The 18531-nt window shown below is 42.6% G+C and overlaps 1 long non-coding RNA gene across 1 annotated transcript in view; it reads right to left on the minus strand.

Moving 5' to 3' along the window:
* Window positions 1–12329: 12329 nt before the first annotated feature.
* The window catches only part of 4930429D17Rik (RIKEN cDNA 4930429D17 gene), a 68655-nt gene continuing 62453 nt past the window's right edge, over window positions 12330–18531 (minus strand). Inside the window, exon 7 of the long non-coding RNA NR_040699.1 lies at window positions 12330–13388. This is a non-coding gene — a long non-coding RNA (RIKEN cDNA 4930429D17 gene). The remainder of the gene's footprint in view (window positions 13389–18531) is intronic.

Below are 18531 nucleotides of genomic sequence, written 5' to 3' on the forward strand. Positions count from 1 at the left end.
CAGCCTGGCTCACTAGGTCATGCTGAGCCAAGTTTCCTTCTTACTTTGCCTGAATCATTTTCCTGAAACTTGTGATGCTATGGGGACTCCCATAGTCCAGCGATAGGTAAGGCCCAGTCTAGGGTCACTGAGATCTTGCATAATCTGACACCTACCTGAGAGGAGAGCGATAGGTGGTGGAAGTTTGCACAGCATATAGAGATGAGAATTTGGACATTTAAGAAACAGGTTTTTCAGGCTGCAGTGAAGCTTTGGTGGGTAAAGTGCTTGCCACACAGATATCAGGCTCCAGTGGCCACACAAGCCAGCCATAGTGGCTAGTGCTGGATGGAGAACCACCTTGGAACTCGCTGGCCAGCCAGTCAAGCCAAATCCTGGAGACCTAGGTACAGTGAGAGACAATGTCTGAAAGGAAGGGAGGGAGGGAAGGAGAGAGGGAGAGAGAGGGAGGGAGAGAGGGAGAGAGAGGGAGGGAGGGAGGGAGAGAGAGGAAGAGAGTGGGGAGAGCGAGAGAGGGAGAGAGAGAGGGCGGAGAGGGAGAGAGGGGGAGGGAAAGGGGGAGAGAGAGAGGGAGAGGGAAGAAGAGGGAGAGGGAAGGAGAGGGAGAGGGGGGAGAGGGAGAGGGGGGAGAGGGAGAGGGGGGAGAGGGAGAGGGAAGGAGGGAGAGAGAGGAGTGTTTGAGAAACATAGCTAACATCAGGCCTTAGCTTCCACACACAAGTGCACATGCATCCCTGAACACATGCACACACACGTGCAAACATGTGCACACATACCCAAATACATACACATGCATACTTACATACACACACACACACTGGCATTTTCAGAAAACCCTACTAATAAGAAAACCACTGGTTTCAGCTCAGGGCTCAAACTCTAAACAAAGTGACAACTAAGACTTGACTTTCCAAACAGGACATGGCAAGTTGCTTAGGAACAGGAGACATGAAGGAATAGAGTCTATAGGAACAGGGTCCCAGGTGAGAATCCGATTTCTGAATCTGAGTCTTCAGTTCACTAATTAGACAGGAAGGAAAACCAACCAACGCTCTACCTCCCTTGTCAAAATTGTCCCAGAGCTTGTCTCCACTTGGTAGATGTTCTCCAGGTTCTATAGGGAAAGCCTTGTCACCCAGGAAGACTGTCCATCCCAGAAGAAAACAGTACTGCCCCAAACAAAACAAACCCTGCTGGCTGTTCTGAGTGTTATATCAGCAGGTAGCTGTATCTTTGTGACAGTCCTGTCACGAGGGACCTGTCCAGCAATGAAATCAGCAAGCTATGAATTAGGATGGTGGCAGGAGAGCAGAAAAGGTATGGGGAAAGCAAACCCAGTTATGAATTCTGAATCAACAAAATTGGACTGGTGATTGGATGTGGGGCCATCACAGAGAATCAACACACCTTCTTGAACTACGTATTATTTCCCAGAGAGATGGGATACCATCCTGACAGAGTCAGTCACCTGTCTTTCATCATGCTGCCTTTTTAGATATCCTCTGCCTGGTAAGTACTCATCCTCAGAAAATAAAGATTTCATGGCTGAATTCTCAAAAATGCTATAACCAACATTTTCCTTTTGGAAGCCATATTACATGTATTACACATAATAAAGTATTCCACGTAGTGGAAAAAAAGGCAATGAGAAACCCTGAAGTTAAAATAAAATCTCAGCTTTTTAATTAATGACTTTTATTTTTAATTAATATGTTAATAGTTTTTAATTAATATCTTTTATATTTCTATTGGGATAGAAACCACAGAGCCAGCTGATTACCATGGTCATAATGATGCTTTGTGTCATGAATTTAAAAACTAATAATTCCAGGATGGTAAATTTAGTGATCTTTCAATGGTAAGAGAAGGATTCTACACTCACTTTATTATTATTATTATTATTATTATTATTATTATTATTATTATTATTATTATATGTAAGTACACTGTAGCTGTCTTCAGACACTCCAGAGAAGAGGGAGTCAGATCTCGTTACAGATGGTTGTGAGCCACTATGTGATTGCTGGGATTTGAACTCCAGACCTTCGGAAGAGCAGTGGGATGCTCTTACCCACTGAGCCATCTCACCAGCCCCTCTACACTCACTTTTTAAAGAAGGTTTAGGTTTACGGGGGGGGGGGGGGGGGGGATGTGAGGTGACATTCAGAGAATCCCTGCGGACTCTACGCCTCCCCCACGCTTCCTCTTATCAGTAATTTCGTGTGTGTCTGTTATAATTGGTGAGCCAATAGGACTCACACATCAATATCAGGATTCACTCTTGGCATTGAGCAGTACCGTAGGTTTTTGAAAAATGTTTAACATTGCAGTGGTGTACTCGTTTTTACTTTTTTTTCTTCCTAAAGAGTTCATTTTATATTCTGACAACTGTGTTCACATCAAAAGAAAGCAGACAGAATTAGTCTCCTGGAAGTTCTTCCTGCTGGGGGCGGGGGGAAAAAAGCACTGATGTTAGAATTCAATAGCAAAAAAAAAAAAAAAAAAAATGTGCCTTGAGCTGATTTTTATTAAGTTTATAGAAGCATTGATTTTTTTTTTAGGCTGTGGCTCATATAACCAAGAAAATTCTGTCTGTTTGTGGTTAAATATACTTTGGTTCTGAATACAGACTAACCACCCCAACAAAAGCAGGTATTCACCAATTTCCAGCATGGTGCTTTTTGTTTTTTTTGTAAGTGCACAATAGATTTAGTTCACAAAAGAAAATGGTAAGGAAACCTATTTAAAAATAATATCAAAGAAGCTTAAACCTCTTCAGGTAACATCAGCTTTAAAAATCTAATTAGCTTGTTTGTCATGTGAACTGCAGTATTGATGGAAAACTGCCTTGCCTCAGAGCCCAGCAGACTCTGGTTTGTGAGATAAAAAGTTATTATTCTTGTCAGACATCCTCGGATTTGTGCATTTGTCCATCCACGCTCAGCTACCAGCCTTCCTATCCCCGCTTTGCTGCAGAGTCTCAGAAACCTGACAACAACATGAAGGTACAGTGGATTACTGTGAGCTCTGCCTAGAAATGTGATTTCTTACTCTTCTGTAACAACAACTATCTGAATTGAACAGCTAGTCTCACCTCTGATGGACTCGCCTTTACCCTGCTCAGAAAGCAAGCTCACTAAGGCAGACATGAGGCCAAAGCGGTGAGCCCAAAGGTATGCAACCAAATTTTTAAAACATTCTTTTTATAAACGCACACTCAACCATCACCACTAGGTAACATTTCCCAACCATATAGAGACTATCTTTAACAGTCATGGTGAAAAGATTTTGTAATTCCTCAAGTGGTGAGCAGTAATGTAGATAAGGATGGCTCCTGGTGATAGCTAGCATCCTAACATCAGAAAGAGTAACAGAGTATAACATCATGCAAAACTTGCAGCATATAATCTGGCATTCTTAACCAGGTACTTACCACCATTCCCTAGCATAGACAGCTCATGCCAAGACTCAAACTATAATGGATTTTCCAAATTAATAGCATCAAGAAAATCCATCAAATATCCTAAACATGCAGCTTAACATTTGTTGCAACATTGTATCCAAGAGGAAGAGAAAGAACTATTAGGTGTCTCTATTAACAGAGACAGCTTATATACATATAACACACACACACACACACACACACACACACACGTGTGTGTGTGTGTGTGTGTGTGTGTGTGTGTGTGTACTATTTAAAGGAAAAAATGTGATTTGCCAAATTGTGAACATGGAAAAATGATGATAGTAATTAACATCTGCACATTTCTCATAATATACAAGATATCTAAAAGATTTTCACTTTAAATGTTAAAGTTAATAGGAAATAAACCTGTATAATAAAAGATATTGAATTTGTCACAGATCTTGTTTAAATCACAGCTAGGATGTTTCCTGTCTGGGTGGCCTGAGCAGAGAGCATCGCCTCTCCATTTCCCAAATTAGGCTCAGACTCAATGGAGACTCATGGGAAAGAGATTAGATAATGTAACTGACCAAGACAACCACAGGCCTTGACTTGCAGAAGTCGTTCAGCTAATACTGAACAGTTAACTGAATCTGTGTCTCATGAGAGGGGTGCAACCCTCACTAGAATTCTCCTTCATGCATTGACTGAGTAACCACATGCACCAGCCACTGACTCAGGGGCACCCCCTTTCTGTGACTGGGAGACCTGAAAATATAAACACAAAAGAAGAAATAGTTGATCTCATGCTTGTTTGTGTTGAAGGGCCTCTAAAGAACCAATAACGACCATGAAGAAATGTGAGACTTTCTATACTCTTCAGTTGAGACAGACATTATCTTTCACAATAGCTAGGAACTATTAGATATCTCTATTAATAGGGAGAGCTTGGATGTCTGTCAAGAGCTGAATGGATAAGAAAACCATATGCACCATAAAACATTCCTCAGCTGTAAAGAAAAATAAAATCATGAAATTTGCAGATAAATGGGTGGAAGTAGGAGGAAGAGCTAGCCCAGAAGAAGAATATATTTTTTAAAGCTATGTGGAAATCTATTATCTGGCAACTTAATTAAAAAATACAATTGGAGGGGCAGCAGAATACATGTGATATGAAATAAGAGGGGGTTTAAAGGATTAAGAAGGGACCAGGGACAAGGTCTGGGAGAAAGGAAAGAGGGGGAGGTAGTGGGTGGGCTCACAAGGGATGTTTAAAAAGGAAATTCACCAGTTAATAAGCTAATCTCAAAATACAACCTTTTAAAATGAGTTCAGGGGGCTGCAGAGATGGCTCAGCAGTTAAGAGCACTGACTGCTCTTCCAGAGGTCCTGAGTTCAATTCCCAGAAATTCCCACATGGTGGCTCACAACCACCTGTAGTGGGATCAGATGCCCTCTTCTGGTGTGTCTGAAGACAGCTACAGTGTGCTCATATACATAAAATAAATAAATACATCTTTAAAATGAGTTCAGAGATACATTGCATGAGTAGATAGTGATTCTCCAAGAAGACATGGGTTGTTAAATGGAAAATGTAGTGCAAGGCAGGTTTGGGGGCAGGAAAGCCCCAGAGGTCTCCAACACTACACAAACTATCTCTGCTGCCTATGGTTGCCCTCTACCGTAACACTGTAAGACCCTATTGCTAAAGATGCCACACCTTGGGGCAGTAGGACATAGAAATATCAAGCTCAGTCTCCCTTCTGACTAGGTTTCTTAGAGGTAAAAGGTGGTGTGTATGATTCTGGGGAGAAATGACATGAATGGTCTTCCCTAGCCCTGGCCCCTCTATGCTACCACCCCAACCTGCCAGGTAAAATGTGTCCACAGGTACAGCAGCGGTAGAACCATTTTCTGATTGGATCTGAGATGGCCTTCTCCACAAGAGAGATTTCATCCCGATACTGAAATCCTGGTCAAACGCCCATGGCTGGGAAGGTCATGGGCTCTTAGGTAGAACCTGCTGTTGTTATTTTGCTAAATAATCGTGTTGTCAGATTCCTTCTATATAGATGTTTAGGCTTATAGCACCGGGTGTTCTCAGTTCTCAACCTGCGTGGGAGACGCTTCTTTTTACAGTGGACTGTGGTCAGTACAGAGATACATAACTATTCAAAAATGCTAAGCAAAGCCACGGGTCAGCTCAGAATTGGGCATCTTCATTAAGTCTCCATCCCCATTAAGGGGATATGCTGTGAAATGCCGTCTTCTGGATATAGCATGGCTGTTGGGCTCATGAGCTCATAGCACCTGTGGTTACCTCCACCAGACCTGCAGAAGATCAAGCCAACCAAAATTCCCACATGATGTAAGAGATGACCCCCACCCCCCAGCCACCATCTTTTACAGAGAAACTATTGGCATGCTAGAGAAAGAAGGCTTGCTTGTCTGTGAGGATGAGGCCACTGATGGGTTCCTCCATGCTCCAGTGGACGGTCTCACACCTCAACACATGTAGGCAGCACTAACAGGATATAACAAATTTTCCAAATAATAATATAAAGAAGAGATGAAGTGGGGAGGGGTGTGTCGGATAGGGAAATAGTATGTATACAATTTTATTTCATGATACACATGCATGGAATTCTCAAACAATAATTTTTTAAAAATCAATTATTCTGACCAGACACACAAAGTCATTGTGACCCTCATTAGGAACTTCCTCGAGAAAAACCAACTACTTGATTAGCAGCTATTCCAAGACATGCTCTACCACAAGAAATAGAGAAGTATATTCAGAGAAGGAACTAGTCTACAGGAAAACAGTGCGACTACCATTAGAATTATGCAGAGCTCTTAGGCTGTAACTGAAATGATTTCATCCACCCAGCTACTGAGCAGCATCGGCATTCCAACACTGTCTTAGAGATTACAGGGTTTGAAGCTTGATCCCATAGAAAAGTCTCAATCTTATCTCAAGACAGCCTTTTACAGATGCATTCATGAGTGTGTCCAATGCAGAATGAAAGCTATAACGTCTGGTCTAGTTCAGAAAAAGACACCATAGCCACGAGCCTATGCTGAAAACATGGTCCTTCGGCCTGTATTCATTCGGGGGAAGCTGCACAGCTAATCGCATTGTAAATCCTTACCAATGAGGTACTGGACAGGCAGTAGCCCTCTAAACTGAGTTTCTGCGTCCCAGTTGCATCAGGGTCTAGATATCATGATAACTGTGCTCTGACACCGCGTGGAAAGTCATAAAAGGATACTTGAGTGAGGAGTAGAACTTGAACAATTGGAGATTTAAAGTGGAAATTTCTGGTTTCTTTGGAGGCTGAGTTAGGTTATAATGATGGTTTGTTGGGGCAGACAGGTGAAGGAATGCTTGGCTACAGCAGACACAGGTGAAAGGATGTTTTGTTATGGCAAACACGTGACAGCGCGCATGATGTCTAGAAAGAGTATAAATATGACCCCACAGACAATGGGAGCTCAAGCATTGGTTTGATTTGGTCTGCCTCTCTGGTCTTTGCTGGAGGCAGGCGTGTATTGGTTCACCTTTCATTGTGCCCGTCTGCGGGCACTGTCCACAGGATCTGAAGGGGCACTAGCCTGGCTGGAGAGGCCAAAGAGTTACAGCTCTCTGAGGGGAAGCCGAAGCAAGGTGGGCTGCCTGGTCTCTTCCGTGCCACCTCTGCCTTGGAGTCGGTAGCCGGAAGTGGCTGTGGTCAGGCTGGCTGGGTGGAGATCCGGCCACAAAAGCCTCTGGGTAGAAACTCTTCCCTGGAGCGTTACAGCTCAATGAGACAGGCACTCTCCGATGATCTTACTCGAGCACTTTACGCCTGTGGACAGGATCTTATAAACATTTGGAGTTGGGGATGGGATCTAGAGGCAGATGCTTTCTGATGGCCTTGTCTGAGATGTTAGGGATGCCTCATCTGCATGTAGAAGGACTTCAGGTGTGGTCCCTATGTGACTGATTGTCACAGTCTTCTCAATGGGGTGTCATGGTCACGTGTTCCAGGACAGGATCCCGGTCCGGAATAGATTTAAATATCTACCATTCTCAATTATGAGGATTTCCCGGGTTCCTGAGTGTACTCGACCTTACCAGGTTTTCTTTCTGGGGGTCCACTGCCCCACAACATTTTGTTGCTGAGCTTCACCTGTAGAGACTTCATAAAGAGAAACTCTCCAAAGACCTTCTCACGAAATTCCTGCAGCTTCTTGCTACTTCCACAGACTAGGGCGGATTGGAGAGTCTCAAGGTTTCTTCTGGATTGGACTGCCCTTGCTGATTCATGTGTGGTGTCTGCCAAGTGCACTGGACTGCAGCTTCTGATTTGTGTTTGGTGTTTGCTAGTGGACTGAACAGAGAATAATGAAGATTGGAATCTCCCCCCCCCCCAAAGAACTGTTTCTTAACAGGACCACTTCTCCTGTATCTTAATTACCTTTCTTTTCCACTGCTTCTGGTGGGTGGTGGGCTAGAGGGAAGGTTGAACCCATATTTAAGTAGGTTGTGAAAAATATATGCCTATAGAGGTTTGATGAGAATAGTCTTAAAAGTGAAGGAAATCATGATGTTTGGAGGAGAAAAACAAGATAACACTTCTTAATTGAAGGAAGAAGGTAATGGGAGAAATGGAAATTCTCGTACCAAACCGGTTTCTAGGCAAAATATGCAAACCAAATGTTTACACTGCAAATGCAAATGTGAGCCAGAGAGTACTGAATCTGCTGCTGGAGTCAACTAAGGCATTGTGAGGTCCTTAACAAATGTTATCCAACGACAATAAAGGTTGCAATCACCTTACCCGTATCAATAGCTTTGCAAGCATCACCACTACCATGATCATTATTACTATAGCCTCTCTATTGACAGCTTACTCTGTGCCACTAGATTACATTGACAGCCATCAGCTCTAATGGTACAGCATCTCTTCATCCTTATCTCAGCAGCATGCATTCACTAATCTACCTAAACCAGAAAGGACAGTCACTGCTTCTTTATGTGCAAGAAAACTTAGTCTTAGTGAGAGTTAAGGCCTTTTGTTCACAAGGACAGATGACCACTGGATGTGACATGATTGGGATCTGCCTATTGCACTAAAATGCTTATCTTTTGGGTGGAGGGGGTGTTAAGAAAAGTGTTAATGAATTTTCTCTTTAAATATCATATCCCCACTTGAACATCTTTGCCCGCTCAGACTGACAACACTGAATCACTGTCCATTGTTATTGTTAAGTTGATGGTCAGAGAAGGTACGATCCCCTGAAATAAGGCAGAGAATCACTAGAAAGGGAAAGCAGAGGTGGCCTTTCTACGATGTGATGTAACACAGCTTGTCAAAAGTATGGTACAGCTATGAAATGCATAGAAACACTGGCAGCTAATAGAGCACCTGGTGTGTGTGCAAGAGATGATCGAACTTCTGTGGGCAAATGCTTGAGGCCAACTGTGAATTAGGAATAAAAAAAAAGAAGCTAGTTCCTTCAAATAGCTACATTTTCTGAACTGAAAATCTACTTCCTATATGCAATGTGGAAGAGACATTGACAGCTTTCTTTTCAAACACAGCTGCATGTTTTGATTGGAGACATTGTCCTTGGAAATAAAAGGCAAGGGTGCAAGCAATGCAAGTGTGCACACACCACCATGCAACCGTGAATTCATCCAAGCGGCAAATAGTCACTAAATATCTACTGTGCATGGCACAGGAAAAACGCCTGCTTCAATTCTTTTGAAGGGTTATACGTGGCTGTGGGTGACCACCAAGCAAGACCTTTTTCCATTATTGTATCAGTGTCATGGCATTGAAGCAAAGGAAGTTCGGGAGATTGCTTATCTCTGGCTAAAGTCACCAGGAAACATAAGGAATTTACACACGTATACAGACACACAACACAACCAGTAATTAATTGAGTGAGCAATTTCTAGTAAGTCACAGAGTCAGCCTGGGATAATGGAAGGGTCCGTGACCAGGTCAGGAAATGGTTTAGTGGGTAAAGGCCCTCACTGCCACTCCTGATGACATGGGTTCAACTCCCAGTACCCACACATCGAAGGAAAGAGTCAATTCCCACAAGTTGTCCTTTGACCTCCATATGTGTACCCTAGCACATGCACCCACCCCTTCCAGTGCACAATAAATAAAATATATTGGCAAGTAATTACTATTATGTTAACCAAAATAAGAAGGGAAGTTAGACCCTTCATATAAACATGATGTGTTCACTGTGAACACAGCACTGACTCACCGTAACACATAATAGTCATTTGCTAAATGAATGAATTAGAAAGGGTTCATGACCAAAGGCCTATGGCACAAACAGAGATATCCAGGCCACTCACTACACAACTGACATGGACTAAACAAGCCAGAAATGAGGTCCAACTCTCAAAGTACATAAAAAGTAAGTGAAAACAGATTCATCTATGGTAACTATATCAGTAAAACAAGAACCATCCTCCCAGTCCACACAGGTGGTCCTTCCCTGCCGTGCTATGGGCCTCCCAGATTTTCTTATCATTAACTCTGAATCAGCCACCATCCTAATTGAGTTGGTATGTAAGTGGAAATTAACTCTCTCAGTCCCACAATAATTTATCAGTAAATAATTTCCTACTAGGTTGCAAGTGTTCTCTGTGGTTTTTTTTTTTAAACACTTATTCATCTACTCTAAATCTTATTGGTTGCAAGTCACACTTGGCTTGTAGAGAAAATGAGATCTACAAACTAAAGTTTAGTGACTTTTCAATTATATCTTGCTTCAAAGTAAAGGAAGTTATTCCATTTTTTTTCTCTCTCTCAGTAGAGAGTCTTGGCTTTTATCTTTGGAGCTACTCAGATACTATTAAGTAATATATTTATCTTTTCTTTTCAGAGCCTGAGGTGTGACCAAATATAGTTCAGAAAGCCATTATCTTGTCTAAGTGAATAATATACTGATGTTTATAGATAGAAACTAAGGTTTAAGGCCAAGCAAACACTTTGGAGCACATAAAACATCTCCTACAATCTGAGGCCTCCTATTTACCATATTAAGACTTCAAAAAATCCGGGCAGTGGTGGCACACACCTGAAATCCCAGCACTAAGGAGACAAAGACACTTGGATCTCTAAGTTCAAGGCCAGCCTGGTCTGTTGAGTGAGTTTCAGGACAGCCAGGGCTATGCAGAGAAACCCAGTCTCAAAAACAAAAGCAAAACAAAACAAAACAACAACACAGACTTCAATAAAGAGAAATTGTAAGCTTGAGACAAGTCTGTTTTCTTGTCAAAACTGTATAGATAAGCCCAGTGTTGAAAAAGCTTCATCCTTAACTGGGCTTGTTGAAATCAGCCTCCGAAAGTCACACCTCAGACAGTGCCTTATCACCCACAGGTGACATAACTTCTTGCATAAATTGTTAAAGATTTCTGTGGCTGAATATACCCATTCTAAGATAGTTCTTTAAAGTTTCCCAAGATTCATTATAAGCACCAGCTACTGACTTTCCAAGTCTAACTTAAGTCTCTCATTATGAATCTTTTGCAGAAGAACATGGGTATTGAGAAATGAAGAAAATAATTTAAATTCAACATACACTTTTCTGACACTAAACCACCCATGTGAAAACTGCTCCATTTTAAACTGCCTGTGGGAAGTCCTTGCTGTGACCCTCCTGACCCTCGGGAGGACAGGGAGGCCTCCAACCATCAGGGTCAGTAATTCAGAAACCCAGCAGTGTTATAGAGCAAGATAGGTGTAAGCTTGAAGTGTGAGTCTCTCAAAAGCAAGACCCTCCCCCTGTTTACACTGTAACGACTGTATCTACAAGAGTTCACAGTAAAGATTCCATGTATTCACTGACTGCATAATGCCTTTGCATCAGATGACAAAACAAAACAAAACAAAACAGTAGTCTCACAGGAACTACTGTTGTTCCCCAATAGTCTATTCTTCCCAGAGCAACTACAATGATAAATTGTGTTCGAACATGATTCTTCCCTTCACAACTTTCAGCATACTGGAAGTAAAAGGCACACTCCTTTGCAGCTGACTCAGACGGATGCAGACACCCACAGCCAAACTGGTGGAGCTTAGGGACTTCTTATGGAAGAGTACGAGGGTGGGGATGAGAGGGGGAAGGGGGGAAGGAATTGCAGCCTTGAAGGAGATAGGAACTCCACAGGAAGACCAACAGAGTCAACTAACCTGGACCCTTGGGGCTCTCAGAGTCTGAACCATCAACCAAAGAACATACATGGGCTGGACCTAGGCCTCTCCCCACATATGTAACAGCTTGACCTTCATGTGGGTCCTGAACAACTGAAACGGCAGTTGTGTTCTTCTAGCTTGGCTGTCTTGTCTGGCCTCAGTGGGAAAGGGTGTGCCTAGCCCCCCAGACATCTCAACCCCACACACAAACCCCATCAGAGGAGAGAGGGGATGGGGGAAGGATTGTGGGTGGGGGTGACTGGGAGGGGGCAGTGAGGGATGTGAACAAACAAACCGCAAACATTCACATTCCCTGGCATTTCACAGCCTCCTGGGCCCACTTGCTTTACCCCAGCTCCCTCTCTGGCCGGCCCTCCTCTCTAACCTCTCCTCCCTCACTGGTCTCTTTTGCTTTGACTCAGAAGTGACTTCTTCTGGCTTTTGGCACAGCTGTTCTTGTCTCCAACTCTGCTTCTTGCTCTTTTCCTAATTTGTAGCTTCCTCTTTTCCAATCTCTGAAAAGTCTAGAGAGCTTTTTGATGGATCTCTTTAAACCAGAACCCCTGTGACCCCTCTCCCTTCTCTGGGGGCTTTTAATCTTCACAGTAGTGTGTTACTTTTCCTGCTGCTGTGATTAAAACAAAAAAAAAACAAAACAAAACAAAACCAAAACCAAAACAAACAAAAAAACCAAACTTGACAAAAGCAACTTAAGAGGGAAAGGTTCATTTCCATTCACAGTTGGGGAGTGCAGCAGCATCATAGTGGGAAAATCACAGCAGCAAGGGTATGAGGCACCTGGTCTCATGTATGTATGCATAGTCAGGAAGAAGGGAGATAGATGTTTGCAAGCTCTCAGTTTGCTTTCTCGATTTTAATCATTCTGTTGCAGGTCCAGGAGTCACACCACAAACCATGCAACCATCTTAGCGAAACAGGGACGGTTTATAGAATGCACAACCTAAGATCTATCAATCAGGGCCATAGCTCAGAATTCGGCTGCTGAAACAAGCTTGAACATTTCTCAGAGCTGGCTTATAAGTGATAAAACCACAATGAGCTCACGTGCAGGTGCAGGAAGTGCTGCCTAGTGGTCAGCTCTTGACTCAAGCTTTTTTGGCTAACTAGACAGAACAGTTCTAATTGACCTTTTTTTCTGACCAGCCCTAAGTGAAGTTTATGGTTGTCAAATTTCTTAAGATTAACAAACCTCAGAATGTGCAGGACATAACGGGGTATGTGGTCAGCATGGCCCTGCTCTGAGCCAAGTTATTTTTCTGTATCGATGACTGGCGGGCATAGTACAGCAACAATACAAAATAGCAGGCATGCATGGAACAAAATGGCTACAGCTGTCAGAAGGTGAGAGACGCAGGTCTTTATACATTCCAGGACCCAGCCCAAAGGCTGTTGCTCCCCATATTTATAGTATGTCTTCCCACCTGAACTAACTTGGTATAGAGAATCCCTCCCACCCGCCCAGAGGCTTGCATCTCTCTCCTATCAGGCTGACAGTATCAACCAATGCAAGCATGTTAACTCTGGCATGTTAAACATTAGTGTGTTCATCTTCTACTCCCCACAGTGAAATGTGTGATGAAACAATGCTCTGTTTACTAGCGGGTCATTGGTGCTTGAACAACACGGATACATCATATATAAAAATTAGTTGAATGACTAACTCTGTCCATCTTCAAATTCACTGTGGTGTCCTTGAACATTCTGTAGAGAACTATCTTCTAGTCACTGAGCACTGGACACTGCTTTTATACCTAGGATCAGTCGTAGGGAAAGAAGGGGAGAGAAAGAAAAAGGAGGGAGGGAAAGGGAGAAGAGAAGAGAAAGTGTGAGTGTTAATTTCTTACACAAAGGACCTGGAACTTTATCCTGAATCCCAAAGTATCCTCAAAACCCATCTTGCAGGATCAATACTATTAAGGTCCCATAGGAATAAGACGTAAATCTCTATGGTAGCTCTGCTGTGCTGGAAAAAAAAAAAAAAGTCATCTCATGCATATAATCCCTAAAGGACACACAAAACTAGTTTTATTTGGAGGTCAGAGCTCTGGTGGTTATTTTATTGACATTTAATTTAATCTTTTCATTGTTTTATGCTGTAACAGGGCTGGGTGAGCTGTCCCTCAGCCTGTCTTACAGGTTTTGAGGGCTGTTCTGATAGGGTTGCGGGACACACATCACAGACTCCTCCAGGGCAGATGCCTTGTCATTGTCTTACAAGCTCAGCACCACACACTCACAAGCCTAGGTGAGAGAGGCGAGAGGATGGCAGCCTAGAGGCTCTGCTGAGTCATCAAGACAGCCACCATTCCTAGTCCCTGATTCATTGCTATGAGTCAGAAAGAACAACACTGACCTCTCCCTGTGTTGTGTGACTTCCTTTAAACTTGTCTTAGAATGGTTTGATTGGTTGAATGGGAATGGCCCCTAGAGACTCATGTGTTTGAATGCTTGGCCCATAGGGAGCGGTACTATCAGGAGATGTGACCTTGTTGGAGTACGTGTGGTCTTGTTGGAGGAAGTGTGTCACTATGGTGTCAGCCTTTGAGGTCACATGTGCTCAAGTTATACCTGATGTGGCATCCAGTATATTGGACTATGGTCACCCCTCTGGGTAGGTCTGAATCGCTTGGCATGGCTGATCCTTGAGAGATAGATACCATACCAATAACATTTGTCAACTTTGCTTGCAGCAATTCAGTTCTAGCACAGGTTCTTCACAAGAACAGTCTAAGGTGAGGATGTCCCAGCAGCTTAGATTTTCTAACCATGTGAGTCCTGAGACGTGGGCTTTCTGGTTGTAGGTTTTCCAACTGCAAACATTTCATTTATTTTCATAGTTTATTTGTTTTGTAATTAATTTTTTCATTGTCCTCAACAAAACCTCACACAGAACCTGGAATATATAAACAATAATGTTTTATTAACAATTAATACGGTATGCACATTTAAAGTTGTTCCGTGTGTTGTAGTTAAAGTGAGCAGTAAATACGGGGCATTACTTTGAAGTTTTAGTCCTGACATGGATGTTAATTGTCCTGTTCTAGAGTATCTATACTTTTTATTAGAAATTAGTTTTAAATGGATCAACTCCCCTAATCGTGGGTTTAAAGATAAAAAATAAAGACCCAGAGGCACAAAAATAATCTATCAGCTTGTGATCTATGGCTCAGCCATAAGTCTAAGCAGGTTGCGGTCGCAAAGTTGTCATTCTCCATCTAGAGTTGAGAGCTAAATCCAGTTTAGTTCACTCTGTCTGACTGTTTAACTAATTGTTATGCTTTGGAAATTGAACTCCTTTTCACTTAAAACCTTGGATTTCTGTCTTCTGTTAAAATCTTCAAGGTTTTAAGAATTCTGAGGCCACAATCCAACCTAACAATGACTTTCTTTGTTTGCCTTTCCTGGTGCACGTGTCTACCTCTTCCCAGCTTCCTGCCCGGAAGCATTAAGTTGCTCCTTAAAGAATATGACCAAAGGCAGTGAGCAGCTGTCTTCCTCTCTCTGTCCCTGGTCCCTCATCCTACTCCATGCTAACATCAGGGTCTTCATGCCACTGTTGCAACTCACCTACCAATTCCTTTATGCAAATCCTGCTTGAATTTGTTCTTGGGTCCATTGCTTGCTTTTCATTGACTGCCACAGCCAGCATTTAGCTGGGCTCAGCCATTGGGAAACACACACAAGACTGAAGGTAGGGTACATGGAGAATCAGATGTGTGGGCCCCTTCCTCATAGCTTTGTGCAATACCTCTAGCAAGCTCATACCCACCAGAGTCCATTTGCATCATTCAGGAGCCTCACAGTATAGAGCTCATATCTCAAGAAGGATAATCCAAGGCAGAATTATTTATGAAGAAACTATAAAGAAGTCTGAATATAAAGTAACTTTAGAGAACATTGTTTAGAATCCTAGACAGATAGGAAGAGCCTGTACATAGTAATCTATTTGAGCCTGACAGCTTCCAGGCACCTTCAGGCAAGTGATGCAGCCAACCAACTGTTAGTAATTATACTGGGAAGGAACCAGGGAAGTAATACCCTTGGCATTGCTTGCTGCCATTTGTCCATGGCTTCTCACAAAAACATTTGATAAATCAGGTCATTGCTTCTTTATTGGTGAAGTGGAATATTATGTGTACTATAATTTTATAATAACAACTACCACCACTCATGATCACAGCCTTCCAGCCACAAGTTGAATTGTCTCCACCGACTATCTCAACTGTATCCAGGGCAAGAACGGATAAGAATGAGGGTGACTGATTCCTCAAAGAGACTCATTTGCTTAACATTTTGGGGGCTCTTCCAATGTGTTAGGTACAATTCCAGGAATGGAGAAAAAAGAAATAACAAGTCGCTGGTACATAAAGCTTATATTTTGATTTCAAGGACAGAGTGTACATGCATTCATATAGAGAGGTTTGAATATTCAAGGCAGAGAGGAGAAACTACATAAGAACTCTGAGCCATGATGGATGGAGCCCGGAGCACTCAAACACAAGCAAAGAGACCTGCTACAGTGAAGAAGTGTAGTAAACAAGGCCCACGGGGCCCCCAGGGGCATGATGGAGGCTTAAGAGTTTACTTTGGGTAGCTGAAGCCATGGAGAGCTGAGAGTCAGGAGGTGATAGAGCCTAAGATAGACTGAAGGGCCACTTTGGTGACAGACGACAAGAATAGAGCAGAATCTGGGTACTGAGCAGAGTGGAATACTGGGACATCAGCTGAAGCAGAGAGTGACAGTAACAGGGGAGGAGAGACACAGGAATGGGAGGTGGTGAGATTCAGAAATGCATGTGGCTTTCCATAGCAGGGTTCTGAATCCTAGTCTTAGCCAAGATGTATGTTTGGTTTTTTGTTTGTTTGTTTTTTGAATTAGGTATTTATTTCATTTACATTTCCAATGCTATCCCAAAAGTACCCCCCGTACTGAGGCATATAAAGTTTGCACGAGCAATGGGCCTCTCTTTCCACTGATGGCCGACTAGGCCATCTTCTGATACATATGCAGCTAGAGACACGAGGTCCAGGGGGTACTGGTTAGTTCATAATGTTGTTCCACCTATAGGGTTGAAGATCCCTTTAGCTCCTTGGGTACTTTCTCTAGCTCCTCCATCAGGGGCCCTGTAATCCATCCAATAGCTGTGAGCATCCACTTCTGTGTTTGCTAGGCCCCGGCATAGTCTCACAAGAGACAGCTATATCTGGGTCCTTTCAGCAAAATCTTGCTAGTGTATGCAATGGTGTCAGGGTTTGGAAGCTGATTATGGGATGGATCCCCAGATATGGCAGTCTCTAGATGGTCCATCCTTTCGTCTCAGCTCCAAATTTTGTCTCTGTAACTCCTTCCATGGGTGTTTTGTTCCCAATTCTGAGAAGGGGCAAAGTGTCCACACTTTGGTCTTTGTTCTTCTTGAGTTTCATGTGTTTAGGAAATTGTATCTTATATCTTGGGTATCCTAGGTTTGGGCTAATATCCACTTATCAGTGAGTACATATTGTGTGAGTTCCTTTGTGATTGGGTTACCTCACTCAGGATGATGCCCTCCAGGTCCATCCATTTGCCTAGGAATTTCATAAATTCATTCTTTTTAATAGCTGAGTAGTACTCCATTGTGTAAATGTACCACATTTTCTGTATCCATTCCTCTGTTGAGGAGCATCTGGGTTCTTTCCAGCTTCTGGCTATTATAAATAAGGCTGCTATGAACATAGTGGAGCATGTGTCCTTCTTACCTGTTGGAATATCTTCTGGATATAAGCCCAGGAGAGGTATTGCTGGATCCTTCGGTAGTACTATGTTCAATTTTCTGAGGAACCGCCAGACTGATTTCCAGAGTGGTTGTACAAGCTTGCAATCCCACCAACAATGGAGGAGTGTTCCTCTTTCTCCACATCCTCGCCAGCATCTGCTGTCACCTGAATTTTTGATCTTAGCCATTCTGCTGGTGTGAGGTGGAATCTCAGGGTTATTTTGATTTGCATTTCCCTGATGATTAAGGATGTTGAACATTTTTTCAGGTGCTTCTCTGCCATTCGGTATTCCTCAGGTGAGAATTCTTTGTTCAGTTCTGAGCCCCATTTTTTAATGGGGTTATTTGATTTTCTGAAGTCCACCTTCTTGAGTTCTTTATATATGTTGGATATTAGTCCCCTATCTGATTGAGGATAGGTAAAGATACTTTCCCAATCTGTTGGTGGCCTTTTTGTCTTATTGACGGTGTCTTTTGCCTTACAGAAGCTTTGCAATTTTATGAGGTCCCATTTGTCGATTCTCGATCTTACAGCACAAGCCATTGCTGTTCTATTCAGGAATTTTTCCACTGTACCTATATCTTCAAGGCTTTTCCCTACTTTCTCCTCTATAAGTTTCAGTGTCTCTGGTTTTATGTGCAGTTCCTTAATCCACTTAGATTTGACCTTAGTACAACGAGATAGGAATGGATCAATTCACATTCTTCTACATGATAACCACCAGTTGTGCCAGCATCATTGTTGAAAATGCTGTCTTTTTTCCACTGGATGGTTTTAGCTTCCTTGTCAAAGATCAAGTCCATAGGTGTGTGGGTTCATTTCTGGGTCTTCAATTCTATTCCATTGGTCTACGTGTCTGTCGCTATACCAGTTCCATGCAGCTTTTATCACAATTGCTCTGTAGTACAGCTTTAGGTCAGGCAAGGTGATTCCACCAGAGGTTCTTTTATCATTAAGAAGAGTTTTTGCTATCCTACGTTTTTTGTTATTCCAGATGAGTTTACAGATTGCCCTTTCTAATTCGTTGAAGAATTGAGTTGGAATTTTGATGGGGATTGCATTGAATCTGTAGATTGCTTTTGGCAAGATAGCCATTTTTACTATATTGATCCTGCCAATCCATGAGCATGGGAGATCTTT

This window comes from Mus musculus, chromosome 5 (assembly GCF_000001635.26).
Source record: "Mus musculus strain C57BL/6J chromosome 5, GRCm38.p6 C57BL/6J".
Classification (NCBI taxonomy): Eukaryota; Metazoa; Chordata; class Mammalia; order Rodentia; family Muridae; genus Mus; species Mus musculus.